A 19,040-nucleotide genomic window follows, 5' to 3' on the forward strand; every position below is an offset into this window, starting at 1 on the left:
CACCTGTAGAATGGGTACAATAAACCTAATAATAATACTAATAATTGTTTTGTTAAACACTTACTATGTGCCATAAACCTAATAATAATACTAATAATTGTTTTGTTAAACACTTACTATGTGCCAGGCACTGTATTAAGCACTGGAGAGAATACAAGTAAATCAATTTGGACACAGACCCTATCCTATATGGGCCTCACAGTCTTAATTTCCATTTTAATAATAATAATAATCATACTGATGGTATTCGTTAAGTGCTTACTATGTGCCAAGCACTGATATCAGCTCTGGGGTAGATCCAAGGTAATCAGGTTGTCCGACGCAGGGCTCATAGTCTTAATCCCCATTTTACAGATGAGGTAACTGAGGCACAGAGAAGTAAACTGACATGCCCAAGGTCAGACAGCAGAGAAGTGACAGTGCCAGGATTAGAACCTGGGTCCTTCTGACTCCCAGGCGTGTGCTGTATCCCCTAGGACAAAACCTGATCTCACTATCTCTTAAAGTATGAATCCCACATGGCATAAGGCCTATGTCCAATCTGATTATCAACCCCAGGGCCTGGCATGTTAATAATTCCCTCTACTATAGTCCGGGATAATTTTTGCTTCATACCCCTTTAAATCTGAGGACCTCTCATCTGTAGATTTACTTTCTGAGGCAGGTTCATTTTTTTTTTGCCCTCCCAAGAACAAATGGGCAAATCCATACTGTGACCTTGGGAGGCCTTTCTAATGTCCTCCTACCTGAGAAGTGATGACTTTCTGTTGAATCCCACAAGCATCTCATTTTTAAATGGTCACAGTGCTTTGGCATCTCCCCGAAATGAAGATGGCGCCGATGAAGAGAGAAACAACACTTTGTACCCTTCCAAGAGACTGACAACGGCTAGCGAAAGCCACGCTGAAAACACATCGAGTCTGAAAGCAGGTTATTAACGCAGTTGTCGCCGACCAGCTCTGGGGGAGGGGAGTTCCTTACAAAGTCCTTCCCGTCCCATCACCCTCAAGAGCGAGAGGGAGGCTGGAGGAGAGCCTGAATCCCAGCGGCCACGGAAAAAGGTTAGGGCAAACTGTCTCTGCAGCAGGTTGGCAATTTATCACATCAGCCCCTTTATGAACTATCAACCTCATTACTGTGGTTCACAGCCCAGAAGGCCCCGGGGAATTCAACACTAATAGTGTGTAGAGGCTGGTAAAGCATACAGTCGCAACTCCCTCATTATCGATTCACTTAAAAAATACATCACCTCCATATTAGAGTAAAACAAGCAATACATTTAGAAAACCTGAAATCAATAGGAGGCACAGAAGCGAACAGATTTTTCAGGTAATAGGACCACCAGAGTCTGTGTTCCTGGAAAAATATAGACTGCAGAACGGTATTTGACAGACACCATTTGTTTATTCAGTCGGCGAGACCGTGTTTCAACCAATAACAGCCCAAAACTGTACCCTAACCATTGCTACACTTGAATGAACGGGTCCTGGGGAGATTTCCACTGAAGAGGTAGGTCCTTTGAAGGACATATATTCAACAAACCAAAGCCACTTGGGTAGTCTCTTCAGAAACTCCGAGGGAGAAAACTTCAGTATAGTTAATCACGCTCCGGTTTCTGTAGCGGAGGGCAATTTGAAGGGATTGTTCAGATGCTAGCTAGCATTGGTTTGCTTTCTTTTTGATACAAAGAGTTTTAATAAATAACTATTTATGAAAGAAATGGTATCAGAAATGTAAGAAAATGCATCTTTCCTTCCCCACCACTTAGAAGGTGATGGGTGAATATACAGAGAGACCCCTCTTTTCCTCTGCTCCTCCTCCGCTCCCCATTTCCTTTGCTCCCTCCCTCTTCCCTACCTCCCTCCCTGCCTCATAGCACTTGATAAGTAAAATCAATCAATCAATCAATCGTATTTATTGAGCGCTTACTGTGTGCAGAGAAGCGCTTGGGAAGTACAAGTTGAATTTATTTTATTAATGATGTGTCTATATCTATAATTCTATTTATTTATAGTGATGCTATTGATGCCTGTCCATTTGTTTTGTTTTGTTTTGTTGTGTTGTCTATCTCCCCCCCTTCTACATTGTGAGCCTGTCGGGTAGGGATTATCTCTATTTGTTGCCAAATTGTACTTTCCAAGTGCTTAGGAGCTCTGCACACAGTAAGCGTTTAATAAATATGATGGAATGAATGAAAGAACTATGAATTCTACATTGTGCTTCATGTTTTAAGTAAATGGTTTATAGAATTGTAATCCTCTATTTCCTACATTTTCCCAGTTGACGCGATTATCAGATGATCAAAGGATTCTTAGGGCGTCAAATAATTCAGTACAATCTTAATTGCTGTTAACCCTAGTCAGAGTTAAATGAAAAGAGCAGTTCAATTCTGCCTGTTACTGATTGTGGACCATCTCTATTCACTAATGATCATTTTCTGCTCATGAGTTAACTAAAAGTGTATCCAAACTGGAGTTCCGTTTCTCCACCCAAGGTTCTAGATTCAGCCAGAACAATAATGGTCTAAAATGCTTCCTGCATCGACACACAGTTTGTGAGTACATTTACAGTGATCCAGTGAAAGTGGACATTCACATTTCCTTTCTCATGTAGAATAATTGATTTATTATTATTATTATTATTATTAATGATAATAGTTACAAGCATTAATTAAGCACTTACTCTGGGGTAGGTTCAAGATTATTCAATTGGACTAAGACCCAATCTCACATGGGGCTCACAATTATATCACCCCATTTTACAGATGAAGGAATGAGATCCAGAGAGGTTCAGTGACTTGCCCAGGGTCACACAGCAAGAAGAGATTGGTCTAAATCTGGGTGTTCTGATTTCCAGTGAGACCACATCCCAATCAATTACTATTATTTAGTGAGTACTTACTGTGTACATTCATTCATTCAATCGTATTTATTGAGAGCTTACTGTGTGCAGAGCACTGTACTAAGCGCTTGGAAAGTACAATGCAGCAACATATAGAGACAGGGCACTGTTCTAAGTGCTTGGGAAAGAACAACAGAGTTCCTAATCACAAACCCGGCCAAAAGGATCTTATAATCCACAAGGGGAGACAGACATTAAAATAAATTAAGGACCAGATATCGCCAGGATTTGATGACAGTCACCCCGAAATTCAGAAGGAAGTTGGAGAGGAAGTTGAAATATAGCTCTCATTGAATAAAAGAGTTTCAGAGGTGATGCTGAGATTATAGTACAGTGAATCTGACTTCTATAACTGGTAAATTAATAGACATTCTTTTTTCAGCATGCCGTAGTGCAAACAGTGGGATTCTTCATGTAACTGCTCAGCTTCTTTACCAGTAGTCAGAAGAGGAGTGAGAAGGGAAATTTCACTGTTTGCAGATGAAACTAAACTCTCCTGGGCAGTGAAACACTATCTAGAAGGGGATAAACTCTACGAAGACCATGGAAAGCTGAGTGAAAAATGCCTCAAGCACTTCATGGAGAACAAGTGCAGAGGAATTTTCATCAGGAAGCAGCCCAGATTGCATCTACATGATGGGCTTGGACCTATCAGTCATGACCGAGGAAAGGTAGTTATGCTCTAAGGAAAGATTATTGATCGTTCCTTTTAATCACAGGTTTGATGTCTGGAAGCAGCCATAAAGGCCATTTGAATACTGGGCATCATCAGGAAGGAGAGAGAAAATAAAACAGAAAAAATTGAGTTGGTGGTGTTTCCAAAAAGAACAAATGATCAACTAATTTATTGAACACTCAAGCATCCAGAATACTGTACTAAGCCCTTGGAGGTGTATAATATGGTAGGTAAATATAATCTCTGCCTTCAAGGAGATTAGAGTCTAGTGGGGGAGACAGCTGCTACAGTGAATTACAGATAGGGAAGCAATCAATTAATCACTTATTGAACGCTTATTGTGTGCAGAGCACTGTACTAAGTGCTTAGGAGAGTACAATATTACCGTAGGTAGATGCTTTCCCTCCACAAGGAAATTACAGTCTACAAGGGGAGACAGTGGTAAATGTTTTCTACAGTGCTTTGCACACAGTAAGTGCTTAATAAATATGATTGAAAAAAAATGAATGAATAAATAAATGGAAAAAGACATTAATATCTCATCTTGTCTTATGCTGTCAAGTCATCTCTGACCCATAGTGACGCCAAGGACACATCTCTCCCAGAACATCCCACCTCCATCTGCAAATCTTCTGGTAGTGTATCCAGAGAATTTTCTGATATAGATAACTAAATTACAGAAGTGTACACAGTTGCTGTGGGGCTGATGATGGGGTGAATAAAGGGTGCAAATTCAAATGCTCTGCACAAAGGAAGCAGTCAATAAATACAATTGATTGATTGATTGATTGATTGACCTGGGTTCTAATCCTGCCTCCGCCACTTGTCTCTGGGTGTCCTTAATTTCTCTGTGTCTCAGTTCCCTTGGCTTCTCTGTGTCTCAGTTCCCTCATCTGTAAAATGGGGATTAGGACTTAGAGCCCCATGTGGGACAGGGACTGTATTCAATCTGATTATCTTGTATCTATCCCAGGGTTTAGAACAGTGCCTTGCACATAGTAAGTGCTCAGCAAATATCATAAAAAAGACTGTTCTAAAAACTGGGATAGGTACAAGTTAATCAGGTCAGACACAGTCCCTGTCCCACATGGGGCTCACATTCTAGGTAGGAAGGAGAATAGATATTGACTTCTCATTCTACAAGTGACTTGCTCACAGTCCCATAGAAGACAGTGGCAGAACTAGGATTAGAACTCAGTTCCTCCGGCTCCCAGTCCCATGCTCTTTCTACTAACCCATGCTGCTTCCGACAAATATGTATTGTTAGTAATAATAATGATAATAATAATGTTAATGATAATAGCAACAATAATATCAGCGATGTATGCACTTACTCTGGTTTAAGCACTGTAATAGATATAAGGCAATCATATCAGGCACAATCTCTGTCCCACATGGGGCTCTATGTTTAACAGGGAGGCATAAATGGTTACATGATATACGAGAAAACTCAGGCCCAGAGAAGTCTAGTGACTTGCCCGAGGTCACACAGCAAACAAGTGGTGAATCCAGGCCTTCTGGCTCCCACTGCTGTCTATACTTGAGCCACTTCCACCTGAGATGAAAATATTAATGAGCATAGAGTTTATCAGTGAAATCACCCAGGGCCGCAATCAAGAGGAGAGCCGTGAGGGACAGACAGCACCAACAGAGAGTTAAAACCCCAACCTGAGCCCCAACAGACCACGGGTCCTGAATTTTTCCAAGCCTCAGTGGCCATGCTGAGCCTCTGCTCCTCCTGAATTTTCACCCATGGAAACAGCCCGGGCTTTGGAGTCAGAGGTCATGGGTTCAAATCCCAGCTCCGCCAATTGCCAGCTGTGTGACTTTGGGCAAGTCACATCTTCCCCGGGCCTCAGTTCCCTCATCTATAAAATAGGGATGAACCCTGTGAGCCCCCCTTGGGACAACCTGATTACCTTGTACCCCCCAGTGCTTAGAACAGTGCTTTGCACATAGTAAGCACTTAAAAAATGCCATTATTATTATTATTATTATTATTATTATTCATTCATTCAATCATATTTACTGAACACTTACTGTGTGCAGACCACTGTACTGTGTGGGAGAGTACAATACAACAATAAACTGAAATATTCTAGACTGTGAACCCACTGTTAGGTAGGGACTGTCTCTATATGTTGCCAACTTGTACTTCCCAAGCGCTTAGTACAGTGCTCTGCACACAGTAAGCGCTCAATAAATATGATTGATTGATTGATTGATATTCCCTGCCCACAATGAGCTTACAGTCTAGAGCAGGGGATTGCCCATCCTAGAGCTCACATCCTTCCCTCTACAAACTGTCCCCCTGGGGTTTTTATCTTGGGGAATCCCAAATTCCTAGGGGACAGCGGTGTGGAAACCAACTCTAAAGAAGCCTTGCTCCATTTTGTTTTCAGACTCTTTCATCTACCTTGTTTTCCTTAGTCCTTTTCCAACCACACTTTCCCCTGTCATCCGTTAAGAAAACTGCCGCTATACTTGATTGGACCCATTGGATCATCCCTTCAAGAACCCCAGCTCTTGAATGGATCTTGTTGATGGTGTGATGGGGGGGCACCATGCCCACCACCACCGCACCAACTTTTCGGAGAAGAGATTTAAACTGGCTTTTAGGGTGATATACTCTGTCTGTCCCCACTAATAAACCCCTTCTGCTTGTCTTCCTGTGACTCGATTCCTTTTTGCGTGAACCCGACAGTGGTCAGCCATTACACCCCTAAACTAAAAGTGTTTGGGTGACACCGAGGGGGAAATCACAGGCTGGTGGGAAAATGTCTTGAGAGTTTAGGCTCATTTTGAGAGGCCTTCAAAATCAATCAATCAATCAATCAATCGTATTTATTGAGCGCTTACTATGTGCAGAGCACTGTACTAAGCGCTTGGGAAGTACAAATTGGCATCACATAGAGACAGTCTCTACCCAACAGTGGGCTCACAGTCTAAAACCTGGGTTCCAGCTGCCTCTGCCTCCATCTTCTCCACCAGCGGAAAGGACAAGCCCATTTTCCACTCACCCTCCTGACCTCGATGGGAACGGGCTGAATCCGATCACGAAGTGGTTTGGAAAACGCAACCCCATTGTAGAATAATAACAAAAAACGTTTACAGAGTGGGAGGACAGCTGAGAAGCTTTAAAGCAAAAGAATCCAACCACAACCAGATGTTTCCCTTCCCTTTCCAGAATATTAAGTGATGGTATTTCACTGCATTAAACAAAGTGATGAAATTCAGTCATCAAGTCCTCAGGACATAATCCAGACAGAAGAAGGTCAACTTATTAGATGTCACATTATTGCTATCAACTCTAAGTGCTTTCGGCTTGAGCTAAGTACAGGATACTGCACATGGGTTTCTCACAACTTCTGGTAACTACATATATATATAAACTATATATAGTTTTATATATATAATATTCTGGTTCCCAGATTCCTTGGTGGGATTTTAAATTGATTTTTCCAACATTCTTGGTGTCTTGGCAGAAATGTTAACTATGACAGATGAAGGGGATAAATGAAGAACTAGGTTATAAGCTCCTTGAGGGCCGGAATTGTGTCTGTTAAGCTCTTTTGTACTCCCCCAAGCACTTAGTGTAGTGTTCCACACAGAGCACTTGATTGATTGATAAGTGCCTGGAATCAATCCATCAAACAATCAATGGAATGTACCACTTACTATTCATTCATTCATTCAATCGTATTTATTGAGCGCTTACTGTGTGCAGAGCACTGTACTAAGCGCTTGGACAGTACAATTCCGCAACAGATGGAGACAATCCCTATCCAACAACAGGCTCACAGTCTAGAAGTGGGGAGACAGACAACAAAATGTGTCTAAATTTGGCTGATTGTGGTAATAACTGTGGAAACTTTATGGAAAAATTAGGACTAGCATACCGATTCAAGTTGATGTTATTAATTCCCGGCTCCACTACGTGTCTGCTGTGTGACCTTGGGCAAGTCACTTCACTCCTCTGTGCCTCAGTTAACTCATCTGTGAAATAAGGATGGAGATGGTGAGCATCACATAATAATAATAATGATGGCATTTGTTATGTGCTTATTATGTAACAGGCAATGTACTAAGCATTGGAGTAGATACAAGCAAATCAAGTTGGACAACAGTCCCTGTCCCATGTGGGGCTCACAGTCTCAATCCCCATTTTACAGATGATGTTACTGAAGCCCAGAGAAGTAAAGCAACTTGCCCAAGGTCACACAGCAGACATGTGGCAGAGTGGGGATTAGAACCCATGACCTTCTGAGTCCCATGTTCAGGCTCTAGCCACTACACCATGATGCTTCTCTGTCCCAAATGGGACAAAGACTGTGTCAGACTCAATTTGCTTATATCCACCCCAGCCTGGTAAATAGTAAGTGCTCAACAAATACCACAGTTATTATTATTATTAATAATAATAATAATTCCTTGTTATTCAGGAGCTGTATAAGGAATATGGCATATGAGAGAGAACATCAGTCAGCTCTTAAACTTGTAAACATATTTATATTCTGCCACGATTTCCAGGTAAACAGCACATCTAACTCTAGGGACTTGGATAACACACATACATTTAAGAACTGAATGTATAATTTATGCTCAGAGAGGAAGATTCTTGGGAAAATGAAATCCAGTAATTGAACAAAAGGGATCTGCTGCTCAATTTTTTTAGCAGTCAGTAAAGTATTGAGTAAATGTTGATCATAAGTAGAGGGAGTGATATTTTGATATTCATAATCCACTGGAGCATTACACAGATACCTCGTCTATTTGTGTCGAAAGTGGGTCAGGAAACCTTTTGAAATTCTCCTTCGGCAAGTCAATTACGAGAAAGGTTTTGCCTCTAATGGGGCATTTTCACAGCTCATTCATCCAGTGGTTTTTGTCAAACAGATGGGAGGCAAGTTGATCCATCCGTGATCATTGATGTACACACAAAGCTTTTTGCCACCTCATTGAGGAGTAGATGTTCTTTGCCGGCCCTCTCTTCAGGAGTTGAAAGATAAAATCCCACGCAGTGAACCTACAGTTCAGGGGGCGTGGAATGAGTGGAAAGAGTTTTCTGTTTGCATAGGTTTCTCTTCCAGGCCTGGGGCCCTCATCTAAACGACTGCAGCCAACCACAGATCTTGTGGACATTCTTCTTCTGGTACAGAAGATTTTCTTTCACCTGTCCTCTCCTTAGCAAAGCTGGGAAACGAGTGGATGAGAAGCAAAGTAGCCTGGTGGAAAAAGCACAGGACTGGGAGTCGGAGAACCTGGGATCCAATCCCGGCTCTACCAGTTTCCTGCTGTATGCCCTAGTGGATAGGGCCCAGACCTGGAACTCAGAAGGACCCGGGTTCTAATCCTGCCTCCACTACTTGTCTGCTGTGTGATCTTGGGCAAATCACTTCACCTCTCTGTCTCAGTTACCTCATCTGTAAAATAGGGATTAGGAGTGTGAGCCCCACGTGGGACAGGGTCTGTGTTTAACCCAAATTTCTTGTATCCACCCCAGTGCTTAGTACATTGTAAGCACTTAACAATTACCACTATTATTGTTATCTTGGGCAAGTGGCTTAAATTTTCTGGATCTCAGTTTCCTCACCTGGAAAATGAGGGTTCAATCCTCATTCTCCTTCCTATTTAGACTGTGAGCCCCATGTGGGACAGGGACTGTGTCTGACCTGATTAACCTGTCTCTACCCCAGTTCTTAGAACACTGCTTAACACATAGTACTTAACAAACACGATAATAATAATGAGAAAAACAATGCTACTGAAAGTCACAGATGCCTCCCATCTGCACATAGTAAGAGCTTAACAGATACCATTAAAAAAAACACACCTCTCACTTGCTACTTCCCAACTTGTTCTCGCCATACCTCCTAAATTGACCTGCTAACGGTGCCTAGTTCTCAAATCTCCCACCTCCGTTTCCTCATTCCTGTTTTTCCCTTTGCTCGAACTCCCTCCTTCCCCAAATCTGTTAGACTTCACATTTCTTTCCATATCCAAAACCCTCTTGAAATCCCATCTCCTCTAACGAATCTCCCCTGATTTGTTCCCAGTACAGAGGTCATATAAATCCTTCTACCTTCTCCAGCCCTAATGCGCCTTTATAGGCACGTTTATTCAATTGTTCATTAACATTCATTTTGCTTACCTTATTTCTAAGCTCCTACGGATAGGTCCCTGTGGATTGATTGATGGGAAATATGCCACTTCTGTCTTTTAAAGTCTGCTTAGTTCAATTTGTTGCTTAGTACAAGTGCTTAGTAAATGTTCAAGTGCATAGTATAGTGCTCTGCACACAGTAAGCACTCAATAAATACCACTGAATGAATTGCACCCAGGGGTTGTCCAAATAATTCCAGCTCATTGTGGGCAGGGAACATATCTCCCAACTCTGTTGTATTATACTCTCCCAAGCGCTTAGTACAGTGCTCTGCACACAGTAAGCACTTGATAAACGCCACTGGTGAAAATGATTACTTCCACTATTTCTATAGGTGTGCAAGGCCCCTAATAAAAAAGTGAAAGTTGAAACTCCTCATGAATTTTTATGAAAACAGACCTTTCCATATCCCCTCTGATAAGGTCATGTTCTATTAGAAAATTTAATTTGCAATAAAATCAGAATAACTACAAAGGAAAGATAAGATTCAGCATCTCCAAGAAAGAAAAAGAATACCTGGAAGTATCCAAACTGTTCTCAGTTCTAAGAATAATAATAACAATTAAGGTATAATTGCCATGCAGCATACTAAACATGGGGATTGTTATGATATAAACAAATCCAAAACAGTCCATGTCCCATATGGTGCTTTTTGTCTCTAAAACTAAGACAAACTTCAGAAATGAGGTACGGAAAAATTATGTGACTTGTCAATCCCCATTTTACAGATGAAGTTACTGAAGCACAGAAAAGTGAAGTGACTTCCCCAAGGTCACACTGCAAATTAGTGGCAGAATCAGGGTTAGAACTCAGGTTTTACTCTTTGGACTAGACTAAAATGGGTTTACTATGAGTGAGGATAAATACAATCAATCAACTATATTTATCGAGCACTTACCATGTGCAGTGCGTTGTGCTCAGTGCCTAGTAGTTAGATGATTTTCAGGCTGGACATAGGTCCTTTCTCATATGAGTTCCACAGTGTTAGAAGGAGAGAGAACAGGTGTTGAATCCCCATGTTACAGGTGAAGAACCTCAGGTACACAGAGGTGTAAAGTGGCTTTCCAAGGTCACACAGCAGGCAACAGACAGCCAGGATTAGAACTCAGATCATCTGACTCCTAAGCCTAAATTCTTTCCTCCAGGCCACACTGCTTCTCTTTAGCTCTCTCATCTTTCTTCTCGAAGATGAAAATACTGTTGGCATCTCATCAATCAATCAGTGGTATTTACTGAACAATTGCCATGTAAGAGGAGCAGCGTGGCTCAGTGGAGAAGAGCCCGGGCTTTGGAGTCAGAGGTCATGGGTTCGAATCCCGGCTCCACCACCTGTCTGCTGTGTGACCTTGGGCAAGTCGCTTCACTTCTCTGAGCCTCAGTTCCCTCATCTGTAAAATGGGGATTAAGACTGTGAGCCCCACGTGGGACAACCTGATCTCCTTGTAACCTCCCCAGCGCTTAGAACAGTGCTTTGCACATAGTAAGCGCTTAATAAATGCCATAAAAAAAAATGTAATTGCTGCGTAGCTGTTGGTATTACCAACAAAGTTGGTAGACATGTTCTCAGCCCATAGGGAGCTCACACTCTACAGCTATCCTGGGCATCTCAGCAGAATATCATATGCTAAGAAAAACTTCAGTGATTGAGTAAAACAAACTTTCTATGCTTTTTTTAATGGGTGTCAAACACTTTATTAAACACTGGGGTAGATACCAAGATACTCAGTTGGCTGACAGCTTTAATCCCCATTTTATAAATGAGGTAACTGAGGCACAGAGAAATGAATTGCCCAAGATCATACGAGATAACAGGGATTAGAACCCAGGTCCTAAGACTCCCAGGCCCCGGCTCCTTAGTTTGCTTGAAGATCTCAGCATGGTTACCAGTCAATTTGGAAGCTTGCCTATTTTCTTGGTTTAACTGTAGAAGTTACTCTGGACTGTAAATTCATTGTGGACAGGAAATGTGTCTGTTCATTGTTGTATTGTACTCTCCCAAGTGCTTAGTACAGTGGTCTGCACACAGTAAGCGTTCAATAAATTGAAGATCCCTCAAAGGGCCACTGAAGTCTGGTTGCCATTTCTTTAAGATTCTTTCCATGCTAGTTATCACACCATCATCAGCTGTACTAAGTGCTTAACACAGTGCTTTGTGCACAATAAGTACTCAAAACATGCAACTGATTGATCGATCAGTGCTATGGAGGTATGGACAGCTTCATATAGATTTTTCATGGACGCGTAAGAGTTGTTCTTAGTTTGACTACTATTCTGGCATATTTTAATGCCTTCAATTAATCAAAGGTGTTTATGGAAACCTTACTGTGTGCAGGCTCTGTGTGTAACAATAATAATAATGGTACTTGTTCAGCGCTTATTATGTGCCAAGGACTGTTTTAAGCGCTGGGGTAGATACAAGGTCGTCCCACGTGGGGCTCACAGTCTTAATCCCCATTTTACAGATGAGGTAACTGAGGCCCAGAGAAGTGAAGTGACTTGCCCAAAGTCACACAGCTGACAAATGGTGGAACCAGGATTAGAACCCATGACCCCTGATTCCCAAGAGTTTAGTGGCTCTTTCCACTAAGTCACGCTGTTTCCTAAGAGCTCTGTTGCAGGGGCCGTGTCTTCAACCTATTTCTTCTCTTCTCCTTTCTCTCATTAACTCTCTCAGGCCCCACAAGCCAGCACTATTCATTCAATCGTATTTATAGAGCGCTTACTGTGGGCAGGGCACTGTACTAAGTGCTTGGGAAGTACAATTCAACAACAAATAGAGAAAATCCCTGCCCACAATGGGCTCACTGTCTAGAAGGGGGGAGGCAGACATCAAAACAAATAAACAGGCAATCAGGTTTCTAGTTCTTCAGCTCTGCGTGAATTTCCCGCTCTTCTCCTTGAGACCACTGGACGTTCTTTGCTTGGGCCTAATCTGGGAGTGGAGGGTGAGTTGGCCCCCTTTAGTGAGTTGACCCCTCCCTCAGCCCCACAGAGCTTATGTCTATGTCCATCACTTTATTAATATTTGTCCCCTTGTTAGTGAGATCTAGTGTACAGAGCATGTGACTGGGATTTGGGAGATGGGGGTTCAAGTCCCACCTCTGCCACTTGTCTGCTGTATGACTGTGGCCAAGCCTCTTAACCTCTCAGTGCTTCAGTTTTCTTGTCTGTGAAATGAAGAAAAAATGCCTATTCATCCTGCTCCATAGACTGAGTCCCATGAGGGAGGGGTACTTTATTGGATCTAATTATCTTGTAATAATAATAACAATAATGATGGCATTTGTTAAGCTCTTACTATGTGCAAAGCACTGTTCCAAGCGCTGGGGGGGATACAAGGTGATCAGGTTGTCCCACGTGGGGCTCACAGTTTAAATCCCCATTTTGCAGATGAGGTAACTGAGGCCCAGAGAAGGTAAGTGACTTGCCCAAAGTCATACAGCTGACAATTGGTGGAGTTGGGATTTGAACCCATGACCTCTGACTCCAAAGCCCATGCTCTTTCCACTGAACCACACTGCTTCTCTAACTGCTTCTCTGCTTCTCTCTTGTATCTACCCCGGTGCTTATCAAAGTGATTGGCACAAAGTAACACTTACTAAATACTGTTAGGCAGGTGGGGGATTAGAACTCAAGTCCTTTGCCTCCCAGGCAAACGACTTATTAAAGAAGCTAAGTAATGAAGCATCAACTCACCTTGGGTAAGACCAACTCACCCACAAACTTCAAATCTTAACAGTTCTATTGTTACCAGAGACTAGCTTCTTCAGAGTTATCAGCACATCTCCCACTGAGCTATTAACGGGTCATTTGATAATGCTTGCAGACTTCCCTAGAAAGGAAAGGTGAATGACTTGAGATGGAGAAAATTAAATCTACCTTCTAGCTTGCAGCAGAACTTTTCGGCTGATTCCTTTGGAGGAACAGGGGGATCTGTTCCTGTACTCTATATTGCATCAGATTTTCAATTTCCAGTTCATTTTCTAAATGCTTCATAATTGGATCAGAGTTGAAGTAGGGAGGCAGGATGGCGGGGTGTGGGGGAGGAAGCATTGATTCTCTGAAGGTAAAATAAATGAAGCGAGTAGGGATGGATATCTTGTCATCTGATATTTCATTATTCCAAGTTTTCAATGTGGAGAAGTGGCATGGCCTAGCGGGGGTCAGAGGTCCTGGGTTTTAAGCCCGGATCTACCATTTGCCTGACGGGTTACCTTAGGCAAGTCACTTCACTTCTCTGCCTCAGTTTCTTCATCTGTAAAATGGGGATTCAATACCCGTTCTCCCTTCCTCATAGATTCTGAGCCCCAAGGATGCATGGTCAGTCACAGTCTGGTCACTCTTCTCCCCAAGTTGTCCCCTAATACTGACCACACTCTCCTCCTTTATCCTTTATAAAATCCCTTAACTGACCTCTGACAAAACTGGGGTGGATCAAGGGAGCAGCAGTCAGTTCTGTGCCACTGATGGTGATCCTTGGCTGGGAATAGAATTTGCCACATGTGGATTACTTTTTAATAGCATTTGTTAAGTGTTTACTATGTATCAGGCACTTACACTGAGGTGGAGACAAGCAAATAGGGTCGGACACTGTCCCTGGCCCAAATAGGGCTCACAGTCTTAATCCCCATTTTACTGATGAGGCACAGAGAAGTGAAGTGACTTGGCCAAGGTCATACAGCGGACAAGACCCAGAGCTGGTTTAGAACTGGTTTAGACCCCAGTTCCTCTGATGCTAAGACTTGTGCCCTTTCCATTAGGCAACACTGCTTCTCACGTTGCTTGATTGGAACCTCACTTTTCTTCAGAGGTAATGATCAATCCTTCAAGTTTGGCTTCTTGTGAGACGTGGCTTGTCATCCTCTGCCTGACTTCATTTATGTGGCCTTCTACAGCACAGCCATTGGGTAGAACCGACAAGATTTGGTGATAGATTGAACATCTCGGTTGTTATTTATGTTCAAAACCTCACTACTCGTTATATAGAAGCCCATTGGGTAGGTGTGGGAGAGAATTAATGTCCTATCAGGGACCAATTTATGAAAATCAAGCTCCTTTTATTCAAATATTCAGCCCTTTGGGCATTTTACCTATGCAAGCTGTGTGACTCTACATCCAACTTCTACATATGTGGGTTCTCCTTAACACACTTTTAACTGCTAGAGATGTTGCTTTCTGAAGAAGCGTTACCTTGGCAACACATGAAGACGCAGAATTTGTTCCAACACTTAATGAAGTTCCACTGCACTTAGCGCAATGAAGAACAGCAAAATTCCCAAATCCCAAGGCCGAGAGCAACATACCCCTTCTCAATTTCCCATCTCAAAAGGCAAGAGCGCATCAATCAAAATCCTTAATATAAATACTTAATAAATACCATTGCATCATCATTGCAGTGAGATTTGTACCCTTTATTTACCCCACCCTCAGCCCCCATCATTTATTTGAATAGCTGTCTCTCACTCTAGACTGTAAGCTTGCTGTGGGCAGGGAATGTGACTACCAACTCCACTGATTTGTACTCTCCCAAGCTCTTCGTACAGTGCTCTGTACACATTATGCATTTGACAAATATGATTGATTGATTCGTTAATTGATGTTAGTGGGACTCCAGGAAGCTGAAGAGCAGGGTGAGAAAAGATGGTGTGAGCTAGGATGGTTGGGAATTAGAGAGAAAGATATTTACAAATGGTTGCCCGACTATTTCTGCATTGAAAAGAAATTTAAGGCTTTCAATCAGCTCTCCTTTCCTATCCAATTCTGCTCATCTCTCACTGAAACCCAGCTAACACACTTGACTTCTCTGACACGAACCTATTTGCTGTACCTCGATCCCATCAGATCGTGTTTACTGAGCAAGCACTCACTGCATGCAGAGCACTGTACTGAGCGTTCGGGAGAGCACAATACAACAACACAGATACATTCCCAGCCCACAACAAGCTTAGAGTCTAGAGGGGGAGGCAGACATTAATAGAAATAAATGAATTATAGATATGTACAGAAGTGCTGTGGAACTGGGAAGGGGGATGAATAAAGGGAGCAAGTCAGGGTGATTCAGAAGGGAGTGGGAAAAGAGGCAAGGAGGTCTTAGTCAGGGAAGGCCTCTTGGAGAAGATGTCGTCAATAATGCCTTGAAGTGGGGAAGAGTCATTGTCTGTCAGATAGGAGGAGGGAGGACTCTCAACATCAACTCCTTGCTCACATTCCTCTGATCTGGAACCCCTTTCATACCCTCCATCTCCAAAGCCTGATTAATGTCATATCTCTTTCCTGACTAACCTCTCACTTGCCCCTTTATTTTCCTTCCCTTCTGTATCAACTATGTACTTGAGTCTGTACCACATAAGTAAGCACTTTGGTAGTCTAATCCAACCCCACAGCACTTATGTAGTTATCCGTATTCTCTGCAAGGTCTATCTGACTTCCTCACTAGACCAACAGCTCCCTAAGAGTAGAGATAATTCATTCATTCAATCATATTTATTGAGCGCTTACTGTGTGCACAGCACTGTACTAAGCGCTTGGGAAGTACAAATAATGTCTACTAACTCTATTGTGCTGTGCTTTGCTCACAGTAAGCATTCAATAAATGCCATTAATTGATTGATGGAGACTGGATTTTATAAACCTGCATTGTTCTCCCTCTATCATCTTCCATTTTTCTAATTGAAACCATAAACAACATTTTTAAGAAAATAGAGAGTGCATGCATTCTGTGGTTTCTGAATTTGTGGGTTCTAGTGAAGTGTATAATCAGAAAAATTTAGGTGCTGAAACCTGTGTCCTGGTCTCTGCTTAACTTCCATTGCATTCAGGCCGTTCTCTGCTCTTCAGATTCATCATCTTTTCTGTTCACTTCTGAATCATCTTCTCCCTCTCCCATCCCGAAAGACCTCCGTCACTTCTCGCTTTTCCGTCCTATGATTTAAGAGGGAACCGACTGTAAACCAAAGGGTGACGTTTCTATCCTTTCTTCCTTGACCCTGAGAAGATCCATTTAGTGTAATAATCCTGCAGTTCTAAGTCACTGACTAGGCCTAGGAGTTGGATTACACTTAAGAATTCCACACAGCGAATATTCGATTACGGTCTCTTTCGATTGCCGGCACGGAGGATAGGAGCCAGCTCAAAGATATCAATCATCAGATAGCTATCGACGGTTCAGAATAGTTCTGTCAATATGTAATGGGCCGTTTGATCTATTAACCAGCCAGCCGGAGGAAAGTCTGTCCCTGGCTGGCACATTCTAAACTCCTTAGATTGTAAGCTCATTGTGGGACGACAGTTATCCTGCACTCTCCCAAGCACTTAGTACAGTGCTCTGCACAAAGTAAACACTCAAAAAATACGATTCATTGATCGATGGCATCATTCCTCTCTAGACAAATTTTTATGGTATTAGTTAAGCACTTACTCTGTGTCTAACACTGTTTTAAGTGCTGGAATAACAATAGTAATAATAATACTAATAACAATAGTATTTGTTAAGCATTTACTATGTATCAAGCACTGCTCTAAGCACTGAGGTAGATACAAGGTAATCAGGTTGAGCACAGTCCCTGTCTCACATGAGCCCGTTGTTGGGTAGGGACCGTTTCTATATGTTGCCAACTTGTACTTCCTAAGCGCTTAGTACAGTGCTCTGCACACAGTAAGCGCTCAATAAATACAATTGAATGAATGCCCATTTTACAGTGCTATGTGACCCGCACTATACTAAGTTGCGATAAACACACAATCATCGGATCAGACAGAGTTCCTCTCCTATTTGAGGCTCGCACTTCAAATGGGACAGAGAACAGGTATTTAATCCCCATTTTGCAGATGAGGAAGCTGAGACATGGACAAGTTAAATGATTTGTTCAAGGTCGCCTAGCAGGCAAGCAGCGGAGCCGGGATTAGAACACAGGTCCTCTGACTCCCAGATGAATGCTCTAACCTGCCACTAAGCCATGCCACTTCTCTGTTAGGTAATGGGCATCATAAAAGTGGCTTAAATTCAGACTTAATTCCTGCTGCAGTTACGCATTATTGACAGGATTCTGTCATTGGCATTGTGTTTTTAACTTTGCTAGTTTTAATTTTTTCAAGAAAAGCAACGCTATACTTCTAGAACGCACCAACTGATGTACTAAGTGACTGTGAGCTCCTTGTGTACAGGGAATATGTCAATCAGCTCTACTATATTGTTAATAATGATATTTTGTTAAGCACTTATAGGTGTCAAGCACTGTACTAAGTACTGGTGTCAGTACAAGATAATCAGGTTGGACATAGTTCCCATCCCACGTGGGGTTCGCTGTCTGAGGAGGCGAGAGAACAGGTGAGGAAACTGAAACACAGAACAGGTAAGTGATTCGTTTAAAGGTCAAATAGCAGGCAAGTAGCTGAGCCAGGATTAGAACCCAGGTTCTGTGAGTCCCAGGCACGTGCTCTTTCCACTATTATTCTCTCCCAAATGTCTAATACAGTGCTTGGCACACAGTAAATGCTCAGTAAGTACCACTGATTGATTAAATGCATCTTCGCCGCTCATGGGAGAGCCTGAACAGACATCTCCCCCCTTTGCAACTTGTCTGCTGTGTGACCTTGGACAAGTCACTTCACTTCTCTGTGCCTCAGTTCCCTCATCTGTAAAATAGGGAGTGAGATGGTGAGCCCCACGTGGGACAGGGACTGTATTCAAATTGGTTTGCTTGTATCCATCCCAGTGCTTAGTACAGTGCCTGGCACATAGTAAGCACTTAACAAATATCACAATTATTGTAATTATTATTATTCACTCATTAATCCATTCAATCATATTTATTGAGCGCTTCTGGCTGATTCACTCCTTTTCCCTTAATGCAGAACCACACATGACATTGGTCCCTCAGTCGAGCATCGGAGCCGGCGGTGGAGGGTGGTAATAGTTGCACCATGTGTCTAAAAGATAGCCATGAATTTTTTTACTTTATTTTTAAGGTATTCATTAAGCACTTGCTGTGTGCCAAGCTCTATACTAAGCACTGGGGTAGATATAAGCAAATCAGGTCAGATACAGACCATGTCTCATATTCATTGATTCATTCAATCATATTTCTAGACTGTGAGCCCGCTGTTGAGTAGGGACCGTCTCTATATGTTGCCAACTTGTACTTCCCAAGCACTTAGTACAGTGCTCTGTACACAGTAAGTGCTCAATAAATATGATTGAATGAATGAATGAATTTATTGAGAGCTTATTGTGTGCAGACCACTGTAACTTGGGAAAGTACAACACAACAAAAAACAAACATGTTCTGTGCCCCCAGTGGG

Source organism: Tachyglossus aculeatus, chromosome X5, assembly GCF_015852505.1.
Source record: "Tachyglossus aculeatus isolate mTacAcu1 chromosome X5, mTacAcu1.pri, whole genome shotgun sequence".
Taxonomy (NCBI): Eukaryota; Metazoa; Chordata; class Mammalia; order Monotremata; family Tachyglossidae; genus Tachyglossus; species Tachyglossus aculeatus.